The sequence below is a fragment of the Hypanus sabinus genome, chromosome 23 (genome assembly GCF_030144855.1).
Source record: "Hypanus sabinus isolate sHypSab1 chromosome 23, sHypSab1.hap1, whole genome shotgun sequence".
NCBI classification, from domain to species: domain Eukaryota; kingdom Metazoa; phylum Chordata; class Chondrichthyes; order Myliobatiformes; family Dasyatidae; genus Hypanus; species Hypanus sabinus.
The window spans coordinates 41,241,239-41,254,170 of record NC_082728.1 but is presented as its reverse complement, the minus strand read 5'-3'; positions in this window follow the sequence as shown (position 1 = coordinate 41,254,170).

Here is a 12,932-nt window from a genome sequence, read left to right as displayed (position 1 = left end):
CATAATGTAATTTGAAAGGCTTTGACAGCGTGGATGTGGAGAGGAAGTTTTGCTATGGTGGGAGTGTCTAAGACCAGAGGACACAACCTCAGAGTAGGTGGGCATCCATTTTGAACGGAGATGAGGAGGAATAGCTTTAGCCAGAGAGTGGCAAATGTGTGGAATTCATTTCGACAGGAGGTCAAGTCTGTATGGATACTTAAATCACAGGGCATGAAAGGATACAGGGGGAAGGCAGGAGATTGGGGCTGAGAGGGAAAAAGGAACAGCCATGATGAGATGGCAGAGCAGACTCAATGGGCCAAATGGCCTAATTCTGCTCCTATAGCTTATGTTTGTATGATTTTATCATCTTATGTATAATTTATATATATTTATGTTTTGTGTGCTGTCTGAACCCATGTGCCTGTAATGCTGCTGCAAGCAAGTTTTTCATTTTATCTGTACCTCACCATACTTACATGCATGTAAATAAAATTGACTTAGGGTTGAACTTGATTTGACCTTCAGGATGGCGCAAGAACAGATGAAGGCAATCTGCCTCTTCCATTTCACCCATTTCTTTCCCAACTACAATTTCCAAATAGGTATTTCTAACACCAAGAGGGAATGAATTCAGCAACGTCGAGAATGGACGACTGAATTAAAGATCTTATTCATTGCATTACTGAGAAAACTCAACTCAATAAATAATTTAATAAACGTTGGGTGTTGACATTAGAGCCAATGAATATAACAAGAGAAAATGTTGATTTTTTATTACAATCAGATTAAGAAAAAATATCATTTAGATCATCAAAGAGAGATATAGCTTTGTGTTACATGGAATGCTTTGCCACAGTCGATGAAAGAAATCCAGGAAAGCTGCTCTGTCTTATTACTTGAAAGCCAAACAATTTTTTCAAACCTAGATTTATCTTTTTCATCTTATTTTATGACAAAGAAGCATTGACTGCAAGTTGAATAATATACAGTAACGTTTTACGTATTATTATCCTCATTCAACAGCCTGAGACACCCAAATCTCAAAACAACATTAGATATGCATTTTCCAAATTAAGTAATTATCTTATTTATATGACTGACAGCAAAGGGAAAAAGATGCTCCCATTCCACAGAAGAGGAGTACAAACAGTAGTAAAAAGTGCTTCCTGGAGTTGAAATAAAAATTGTTAATACAGGTGGTTGAATCTTGTATTGCGAATCACTGAAACGTCATTTATGGGAAGAGCACTACCTATTCCAATTCAAGCACAAATTCTATTTGAATGGGTGAAGTGTTTGCAGCTGATCATTACATCTTCTTCCAATTCACTGATTCACTCATTTCTATCGGTGATTCTGCTCTTCTGTTGAGCAGTTCCGCGTTTTTAATGACAATCATGCCAGAGCTGGCAAAAACACGTTAATCAATAATTGCCTACTAGATATGAATGGAAGTGTTGAAAGCTATTCAGACTGTCTTCTGTGATCAGGTTTTAATTGTATAAGGTCATCATTCATATTTTAACAACTTGTATTTCAAAAAATATATTTCACCGTTCCAAATAAAGGAAAAATGGAGGAGAAGCTTAGGAGGATTAACAGCAACTCCTTTGCTTGCATCTTCAGAAGCAGCTCTATTTCCATTTTTAATATCTCTATTTTTCTCTTTCCAGGTTCTTTTGAAGACCCTGACCTGGAGTTACACGCTGACTACGGTTCTCTGCAAGAATGGAACCCACTCTCGGCGTTTCATGAATGCCCATTATTCTGCACGCCAAGGGCACGGCTCAAGAGCTTCGCTCGCCTTTGGAGGACCGAGATTTTGTGGCTCTGGAGACGGAAGATTGGAGGTGGGTGTCAGGGCAGGAGATCGGCGTGTCATGAGAGCTGGAAGATCTAAGGCTGTGTGCCCAGAGACCCGAGACCTTTGGGCACAGAGCTTGGAAAAAGTGATGCAACAAATTTTTAACATTGTAAACCAGTGAGTTGTTTGTTATGTCTCCCCTCTTGCTGTGAAATGGAGACATCTCATTCTCCCTTATTAGGGAGAGAGAGAGCCTGTGGTGCGTTGAATACCGGGTGAATGAGTAGTCTTTGGGCCAGTTGGGGGAGGGGGGATCGTTGCTTGCTGCTGCTTATGTGCGGGAGGGTGTTGCTGGGAGGGCTATGCACTTCTAACATTTAAATGTCATTCATTCTTTGGGGGCACTCCTGTATTTTCCGTGGATGGCTGCAAAGACAAAGCATTTCATGATGTATATTGTGTACATTTCTCTGATGTTAAATATACCTTTGAAACCTTTGAAAAATATGACCAACAAAAAATGACCAACACCTTTGATATTGTGAATGTGTTGAGAAAAAAAAAGTGACATCAACAAATAAGTAGGTTTTTGGGCAAGTAGCAAAAAGTTGATTGGGAGGCTGAAACTGCTGGGCCTGAACACCTCCAGCAGCGACCCACTTCCTGTGCAGGCACAAATAGCCAGCGCGCGGGGGGAGACTTTGGTAATGCACCTCTGACGTCATTTCTGCCCGGAGAGGGCGGGCGCTGGGGATTAAATGCTAGCGCCGCAAAGTTTGAATAAACTAGTCTCGAAACATTATTTCAGCGCTGTGTATAGCACATCGCTACATTGGTGACCCCGACGGTCCAAACGGGATTTGGACCAAAGATGACCGACTCTTCATCTGTTCATGCAGTTTTGCTAAAACTGTCGACTTTCTGGACGCTGCGACCATGCGTGTGGTTTAGCCAAGCAGAAGCCCAGTTCCAGATTCGGCAGATATCCTCTGATTCCACGCATTACTATCACATGGTGAGCGCCCTTGACCAGGAGACGGCTGCCCAGGTTAAGGATTTCATACTGTCATCCCCGGAAGAAGGCAAATATGAAGCATTCAAAGCGCTGCTCATTGGGACCTTTGCCCTCTCATGGCATGAGCGGGGTGCCCGCCTGCTTCACCTGGACGGTTTGGGAGATAGACTGCCGTCGGCATTGATGAACGAGATGCTGGCCCTGGCTGATGGACACAAGCCCTGCCTCATGTTTAAGCAAGCGTTCCCAGAGCAACTGCCCAAGGACATACATCTGCTGCTGGCTGATGCAGATTTCAGCGACCCCCAGAAGGTGGCGGCCCGGGCAGACATGCTGTGGAAAGCCAAGAGGGAGAGCATGGCGTCCTTCGGTCAGATTACCAGGCCATGCGCCCAACAGCAGATCAGACCAAGCCTGGCAGAGGGGTGCACACAACACAGATGCAGGAGTGAGGAGGCCAGTGAACAGTGGTATTTCTACCACCAGCGGTGGGGCCCAGAAGCCCACCATTGTCACCCGCCCTGCAAGGGCCAGCTGCCGCTAATGACTATGGCGGCCGGCCACCAGGACAGCCTATTGTACGTCTGGGACAAACAGTCGGGACGCCGCTTCTTGTCTGACACTGGAGCGGAAATCAGTGTTTTGCCCCCAACGGGGTACGACACCCACAACAGGAAGCCAGGACCCACCCTGAGGGCTGCAAACAGCAGCACGATATGGACCTACGGCACCCGTACAGTGCAGCTGCAGTTCGGCGCCAGCCGGTTCACGTGGGACTTCACACTGGCTGCCGTGGCCCAACCACTCCTGGGGATGGACTTCTTGCGAGCTCACAGCCTGCTGGTCGACTTGCAAGGGAAAAGACTGGTACATGCCGAGACTTTCCAGAAGTTCTCCCTGGGTGAAGCCAAGTTGCCGGCCCCACACCTGGACTCCCATCACGCTGTTGGACAATGAATTCACCAGAATCCTGGTGGACTTTCCATCAATTCTGGCACCGCAGTTCACGGCAGCCATGCCCAGACACGGGGTACAGCACCACATCCCGACCCAGGGACCACCCCTCCACGCCCATGCACGAAGGCTCCCCCCAGAAAAGCTCCGCCTGGCGAAGGAGGAGTTCAAGAGGATGGAGGAATTGGGGATCTTACGGAGGTCCGACAGCCCATGGGCCTCCCCCCTGCACATGGTGCCCAAAGCAGCTGGGGTTTGGAGACCATGTGGCGACTACCGCAGACTGAACGAGGCTACAACTCCAGACCGCTACCCCGTGCTGCACATACAGGACTTTGCAGCAAACCTGAACGGGGCAAGAATCTTTTCCAAAGTAGACCTCATCCGGGGATACCATCAACTCCCGGTGCACTCTGAAGACATCCCCAAAACAGCACCTATCACCCCGTTCGGCCTGTTTGAGTTCCTCCGAAAGCCGTTCAGTCTGAAGAATGCCACACAGACGTTCCAGCGACTAATGGATGCAGTGGGACATGACCTGGACTTTGCGTTCATCTTTTTGGATGACATCCTTATAGCCAGCAGTTGTCGTCAGGAGCATCTGTCCCACCTCCGCCAGCTCTACTCCCGCCTGAGTGATTTTAGCCTTACGATCAACCCAGCCAAATGCCAGTTCAGTCTCAATACCATTAACTTCCTGGGCCACAGGATTACCAAAGACAAGGCAACACCTCTGCCCGCCAAGGTAGATGTGATCTGCCACTTTGCCCGGCCCACAGGAGGCCTACTTTGCAGGCCTACAGGAGTTCATTGGTATGGTGAACTTCTACCACCGTTTCCTCCCCTCAGCAGCCTGTATCATGCGCCCTTTGTACACCCTGATGTCGGGTAAAGGCAACGACATTACTTGGGACGAGGAGGCCACGGCCACTTTCGTTAAAACCAAGGAAGCCTTGGCAGATGCTGCGATGCTGGTGCACCCAGAATGGATGTTCCGACCGCACTCACGGTGGATGCATCCGACACAGCAGTCAGTGGGGTGCTGGAACAGCTCATCGAGGGGCGCTGGCAACCCCTGGCGTTCTTCAGCAAGCACCTACGACCACCCAAACTCAAGTACAGTGCTTTCGACTGGGAGCTGTTGGCACTGTATCTGGCAATCCGGCATTTCAGGTACTTCTTAGAAGGCAGGCCGTTCACCGCGTTCATGGACCACAAACCATTGACCTTCGCGTTCACGAAGGTGTCCGATCCCTGGTCAGCTCGCCAGCAGCGACATCTGTCCTACATCTCCGAGTACACGACAGACATCCAGCATGTCTCGGGAAAGGACAACGCCGTGGCGGATGCACTCTCCAAACCAGCTGACCAGGCCCTGTCCCTGGGGGTGGACTATGCAGCACTGGCGGAGGTGCAGCAGGCAGACGATGAGATGCCCAGCTACAGGACCGCAGTCTCGGGTTTGCAGCTGCAGGACTTTCTCGTAGGCCCAGTTGGGAGAACCCTGCTGTGCGACGTGGCTACCGGCAGCCTGGAGGCGGTGAGTTTTCGACTCCATACACGGTTTGGCACACCTATCTATCAGGACATCCGTCCGGCTGGTCTCCAGCAAGTTTGCATGGCACGGACTTTGCAAGCAGGTCAGTGAATGCGACAGAACGTGCGCACAGTGCCAAACAGCCAAGGTGTAGCGGCACACTAAACCCCGCCGCAGCAGTTCGAACCCACCCACCGGAGGTTCGACCACATTCATGTGGATATCGTGGGCCCCCTACCAGTGTCCCGAGGAGCGCGGTACCTCCTAACTATGGTAGACTGGTTCACGAGGTGGGCAGAGACGGTCCCGCTCACTGACACATCTGCCAATTCCTGCGCCCGAGCACTTATCGCAACCTGGGTAGCATGCTTCGGGGTACCGGCCCACATTACCTCCGACAGAGGCGCCCAGTTCACCTCCAGCCTGTGGTCGGCTGTGGCCAGCCTTTTGGGAACGCAGCTACACCACACTACTGCCTATCATCCACAGTTGAACGGGCTAGTGGAACGTTTCCACCGTCACTTGAAGCCGGCTCTCATGGCCCGCCTGAGAGGACCTAACTGGGTGGACGAGCTTCCCTGGGTCCTGCTTGGAATTCGCACAGCGACCAAAGAGGATCTGCATGCCTCGTCGACCGAGTTGGTGTACGGCGCACCCCTGGCCGTCCTGGGAGAGTTCATACCAGCTCCAAGGGGGCAAGAGGAAGAACCCACAGCAGTCCTGGACAGGCTGCGCGCAAGGCTCGGCAACCTGGCCCCCGTACCAACTTCACAGCACGGATGGACCCCGACCCATGTACCCAAAGACCTGCAGAACTGTAAGTTTGTGTTTGTACGAAGGGGCAGACACCGGGCATTGCTACAGCGGCCATACGAGGGGCCGTTCAAGGTGATCAACAACAACGGGTCCACATACGTTCTGGACATTGGGGGGAAGAGGAGGTTTTCACGGTGGACAGACTCAAACCAGCCCATGTGGACTTGGCGCAGCCAGTCGAGGTTCAGGCACTGCGACGCAGAGGCAGACCTCCCAAACAGAGGCTGATCCAGACTGTGGACATTGGGGGGTGTATCGCCAGTTCTGGGGGCGTTATGTGGCGACTCACTTTCTGCGCAGGCGAACCGGCTCACAAATAGCCAGCACACGGGGGGAGACTTTGGTGTTACGTATTCAGGCAACAATAAATATATGAGTTCGGCAAGGGTTTCTTATAACAAACAACACGTTTATTAAACACAGAAAACAAACCCCCCAAAAGTAAACAAACACAACCGTAACCGTAACCGGTGCGGCAGTCCAAACAGTTCTTAAAGTGATATTCCAACAGTTCTTTAAAGTGGTATTGCCAAAAGTTCGATATGCTCACAGTCCATTTAAAAGGAGAGACTTTATAAGACGATTTAGGTTCTCTTTCATGTCGCTTGCTTCGATCCCCGACGTCGAACTTCCCACGAAGAATTCACGAAACAGAACGGCTTAAAGGCACTGACCTTTCCTTCTCCACCACCTTCAATCCTTTCTAGTTAAACCTAGGGATTAACACGAAGGTAGTCAACGAAATCCTTCCAAATAAGGATCAAACAAAGGTCGCCCCCGTTTCACCGTAGAAAGCGATTCTCCTCGATCTTCACTCTCCACTAATTCCGAACTAGCAGAATCATAAAGAACCTGCTGGCAATGACCTCTTAAACTTTAGGCATTAAATAAAAACTTCATCCTTCAGCTAAACTGCGTCATCACTTCAAACACGCAGTGGCATGAAGTCAACCTGGCAAATCCAGCCACGAACTGCCCCTCCTCACAGGGTGGGGTCTACCTTTTATAACCTGTGAAAAAAACCCGTCACATGATCTCTACTGGCGGGAAAATGACGTCATTCCACCATCACAAGACCATCACCTCAAGACCAGTACAGCTTCAAACCCAGTCACGTGACAAGGGCTCCACTGTCATGTGTCACGAGTATGTAACACCTCCCTCCAAAAAAACATTTTTGGTCTGACAAGAACAAAAATTTTTAACAATTGCTTACAAGAAAAACAAAGGTATAAATTTTATAACATATACAATACACAACACCATCATATAACAGCTTATAACTCACAATACAGTAGGAGTGTTACAATTGAAAAAAAACCACTCCAAAAAAAAATTACAGTGTACAGTCAACATCGAGATAGACAATCAGCAACCACATTATCTTTACCTTTAATATGAGTTATCATAATATTGTGCTCTTGTAACATCAAACTCCAATTTAATAATCTTCTGTTTTTGTTTTTCATCTTACTCAGGAAAACTAACGGATTATGATCAGTGTAAACAATAAGTGGTTTTTGAGTTGTACTAACATATACCTCAAGATATTCCAAAGCTAAAACAAGAGATAACAATTCTTTCTCTATTGTCGAATAGTTTCTTTGATGCTTATTAAATTTCTTAGAAAAGTAAGCTACTGGATGATCAACCTCATCACCCTCATTCCTTTGCATTAATACTGCTCCCGCAGCCTCATCACTAGCATCCACAGCCAATGAAAAAGGTTTTCCAAAGTCAGGTGCCTTAAGCACAGGTTGTTGACATATCATTGTTTTCAATTTTTCAAATGCTTCTTGACAAAGCACCGTCCATACAAACTTCTCATTCTTCCGCAGAAGGTTAGTTAATGGAAGGGCAACATTAGCAAAATTCTTACAAAATTTCCGATAATATCCTACCATTCCCAAAAACCTTCTGAGAGTCTTTTTCCCTGTTGGAGTGGGAATCTCTAAAATTGCCTGAACTTTTGCCTGAACAGGAGCTACCTTACCTTGACCCACAACATAACCAAGGTAAGTCACAGTGGCATGTCCAAATTCACTCTTAGCTAAATTAATAGTTAAGTTAGCTTTTGAAAGCCTTTCAAACAATTTCTCCATCGCAATAATGTGTGCTTCCCAAGTATCATTTCCTGTCACTAAATCATCAATATAAGCATCAGTATCTTTCAATCCCTGAATCACAAAGTTAATCATCCTCTGGAAAGTACCTGGGGCATTCTTCATCCCAAATGGAAGAACATTATACTCATATAACCCAGATGGAGTTACAAATGCAGAAATCTCTCTACCTCTGGCCGTTAATGGAACACACCAATACCCTTTCAATAAATCAATCTTTGTAAAGAACTTTGCTTTTCCAACTTTAGCTACACAATCACTTACTCTAGGAATTGGATATGCATCTGTTTTCGTTACAGCATTCACCTTCCTATAATCCGTACAAAACCTAATACTACCATCTGGCTTTGGCACCAGAACACATGGCGAACTCCAATTCGAGTTAGAATGTCTAATGATATTATTCTCTAACATATATTCAATTTCTTTCTCAGCAAGTTCACATTTTTCCATGTTCATCCTATATGGATGTTGTTTAATAGGTTTGGCATCCCCAACATCTACATCATGTGAAGCTATAGTAGTCCTTCTCGGAACATCTGGAAACAACTCCCTATATTTAAAAATCAACTCCTTCATCTGTTGTCTCTGCTCTAACTGTAAATGTGCTAATTTTTCATCAATATTTTTCCAGAATGGTTGAATTTGGTAACCTAACAGAAACAATGTTGGATTTAGAATGAAAGTCAGATGAATCATCTATCATGTTCCTAGTTAAATCAAACTCATTCTCACTAACCACAACAGTCACAGTATCACATTGTTTCTCAAAATATGGTTTCAACATATTTATATGGCAAGGTTGTGTTGACCTTCTACGATCTGGAGTTTTTACCACGTAATCCACATCATTGATTTTAGACACAATTTCATAAGGACCATGAAATCTAGCTTGTAAAGGATTTGTCTGCACTGGGAAAAAAACCAACACTTTATCTCCAGGTTTAAACATCCTCATCCTAGCTTCTTTATCATACCAAGACTTCATTTTCTCCTGAGCCAACTTTAAATTTTCCTTAGCTAAGCTACAAGCTTTATGTAACCTGTCCTTAAATTTCAAAACATAGTCCAACAAATTAGTGTGTACTTCCTTATTAATCCACTGTTCTTTCAATAAAGCTAAAGGTCCTCTAACTCTATGCCCAAACACAAGTTCAAATGGACTAAAACCTAAAGATTCCTGTACTGCTTCCCTTACTGCAAATAAAAGTAAGTTTATACCCTCATTCCAGTCACTTTCATTTTCCACACAAAATGTCCTAATCATATTCTTGAGAGTAGAATGAAACTTCTCCAAGGCACCCTGCGATTCTGGATGGTATGCAGACGAAGTGATTTGCTTAGCTCCCAATTTATAAACTATCTGTTGAAACAAACCAGACATAAAATTACTGCCTTGATCAGTTTGTATCTCCTTAGGTAATCCAAAATAAGTAAAAGAATTTATAAGGGCCTTTGTCACAGTTTTAGCTTTTATATTCCTAAGTGGTACTGCCTCTGGAAACCTAGAAGAAGTACACATGATAGTCAACAAATACTGATAACCAATTTTTGTCTTTGGTAATGGACCAACACAATCTACAATAACTTTAGAAAACAGTTCACCAAATGCTGGGATAGGTTGTAATGGAGCTACTGGTGTAACCTGATTTGGTTTACTCACAATTTGACAAGTATGGCACGTTTTACAAAACATTGCCACATCTTTTCTTAGACCAGGCCAGTAAAAATGTTTTAAAATCTTGTCCACAGTTTTCCTTACCCCTTGATGTCCACCTAAAGGCACACTATGAGCTAAAGTCAAAATCTCATTTCAATAAACTTTTGGAACAACTACCTGGTAAACAACATTCCAATCCTCACTTGCAGGAATTGTAGGCGATCTCCACTTCCTCATCAACACTCCTTTTTCCAAGTAATATCCTACTGGCACCTTATCAATTTCACTAGCTAGTAAAACCTGCTCTCTTAATTTTATAATCTCAGAGTCTCTATTCTGCTCTGCTATCATCTAGACAAAGATAAATCTTTATAGTCAGACTTACTCCCAGAATCTTGTTCAAACAACGAAGATAAGGAAGTCTCTGACACATCCTCAAAACTCGAATCCTGAGTTGAACAGTCCTGAGTAACAACCTCATTCTGCACATCAATCTTTTTAGCCATAGCTCTAGTCACAACACAGGAAGAATCTGTGTTAGAATTCAACTCTGGTTCCTCTGACTCCATTGTCAAATGCACTTCAGTAAAAACTTGTCCACCTGTCAAGTCATTACCTAACAATAAAGAAATACCCTTCACAGGTAAGCTATGCTGTAAGCCTACTTTAACAAATCCTGTAACTAACCCTGACTTTAAATTTACTTTATGTAAATGTACAGGCATAAAATCACTTCCAACACCTCTTATTACCTCACCAGTATCAGACTCTTCATTAAACTTCAACACACTGTCTAACATCAGTGACTGAGAAGCACCAGTATCCCTAAAATTTTTATTGGCACCAGAGTAGATCCTTCCTTCAAGGATACAAACCCTTCAGTTATAAAATGATCATATCCCTTTCTAACTTGGTCAGACTCTAACAAAGCATTTGTTTTTATCAAACCCTGTAACTTTACAGGTGCTTCAGTATGTTGCACACAAGCATCTGGAACTGCTTCCTTCTCTTTCCTTTTCAATTTGAAACAGTTAGCTATTACATGGCCAGGCTTCTTACAATAGTTACAAGTAAGACCAAACTGTCTTTCCTTCACAGGCTTTCCTTTCTCATCAACTTTCTCATTAACCTCTGATTTAATTTCAGATTTACCTGGAGTCTCCATGTTATTTTTCCTCTTAAAAATTCTGCCCTGAGGAAATTTATTCTTATGGATCAAAACATACTCATCAGCTAATCTAGCACAGTCCTGCAATTTATCAGCATCCTTCTCATTTATGTAGATCCTTACTTCAACAGGAATGCTTCTTTTAAATTCCTCCATTAAAATCAGCTCTCTCAATGTATCATAGTCCCAATTTACATTTTTAGAAGAAACCCATCTCTCAAAACACATAGCTTTATCATAGCCAAATTCCACATGTTTTTTCCACAGATTTTTTCAAACTTCTGAATCTTTCCCTATATGCTTCTGGGACTAACTCATATGCGTTTAAAATATGCCTCTTTACAATATCATAATTAAGTGCTTGCGCCGCTGTTAAAGCTGTGTAAACTCGTTGTGCTTTGCCTTTAATTACACTCTGTAACAACACTGACCATTTATCTTTCAGCCACTCTGACATTCGAGCAATAGTTTCAAAATGTTGAAAATACCTTTCCACTTCTGTTTCACTAAAGGGAGGAACCAATTTAATTTCTTGACTAGCAACAAACGTTTTTTTAGAACCAGACTGATTTCCAGACCTTAATTTCTCTATTGCATATGCAAATTCTCTCTTCTTTTGTTCCGCCTCCAATTTACACCTCTCCAAATCAGCTTTACTTTGTTCCAATTTCATTTGTTCGATTTGCAACTGCATCTCCAGATTACTTATTTGAAATGACTCTAAAATCGATTCATTAAAAACACCCGAATCCACATAGTGTGACGCGATTTTTCTCTGTATTACAGCCTTAGAAGTAGTCTGCAAAATACCTTTAAGTTGCAATCTACTAGCTATCTCAAACACCTCAGTTTTTTTCGCCTTCGCCAACACCTCCGCAGCTGGCGAAGCCAGAAACTCATCAATATTCATTGCTGCCGAATACCACAACAAGCCAAACAAAAGAACCGAGTAATCCCCGTTTCCAAAACACCGATTTAAAAGTTAGCAAGCATTTAAACTCAAATGATTCAATCCAGATGCAGCCCCGTAATTAATGTTACGTATTCAGGCAACAATAAATATATGAGTTCGGCAAGGGTTTCTTATAACAAACAACACGTTTATTAAACACAGAAAACAAACCCCCCAAAAGTAAACAAACACTACCGTAACCGGAAACAGCTGCTGAGCGGCAGCCCAAACAGTTCTTAAAGTGATATTCCAACAGTTCTTTAAAGTGGTATTGCCAAAAGTTTGATATGCTCACAGTCCATTTAAAAAGAGAGACTTTATAAGATGATTTAGGTTCTCTTTCACGTCGCTTGCTTCGATCCCTGATGTCGAACTTCCCACGAAGAATTTACGAAACAGAACGGCTGAAAGGCACTGACCTTTCCTTCTCCACTACCTTCAATCCTTTCTAGTTAAACATAGGGATTAACACGAAGATAGTCAACGAAATCCTTCCAAATAAGGATCAAACAAAGGTCGCCCCCGTTTCACCGTAGAAAGCGATTCTCCTCGATCTTCACTCTCCACTAATTCCGAACTAGCAGAATCATAAAGAACCTGCTGGCAATGACCTCTTAAACTTTAGGCATTAAATAAAAACTTCATCCTTCAGCTAAACTGCGTCATCACTTCAAACACGCAGTGGCATGAAGTCAACCTGGCAAATCCAGCCATGAACTGCCCCTCCTCACAGGGTGGGGTCTACCTTTTATAACCTGTAAAAAAAACCCGTCACATTATCTCTACTGGCGGGAAAATGACGTCATTCCACCATCACAAGACCATCACCTCAAGACCAGTACAGCTTCAAACCCAGTCACGTGACAAGGGCTCCACTGTCATGTGTCACGAGTACGTAACATTGGTAATGCACCTCTG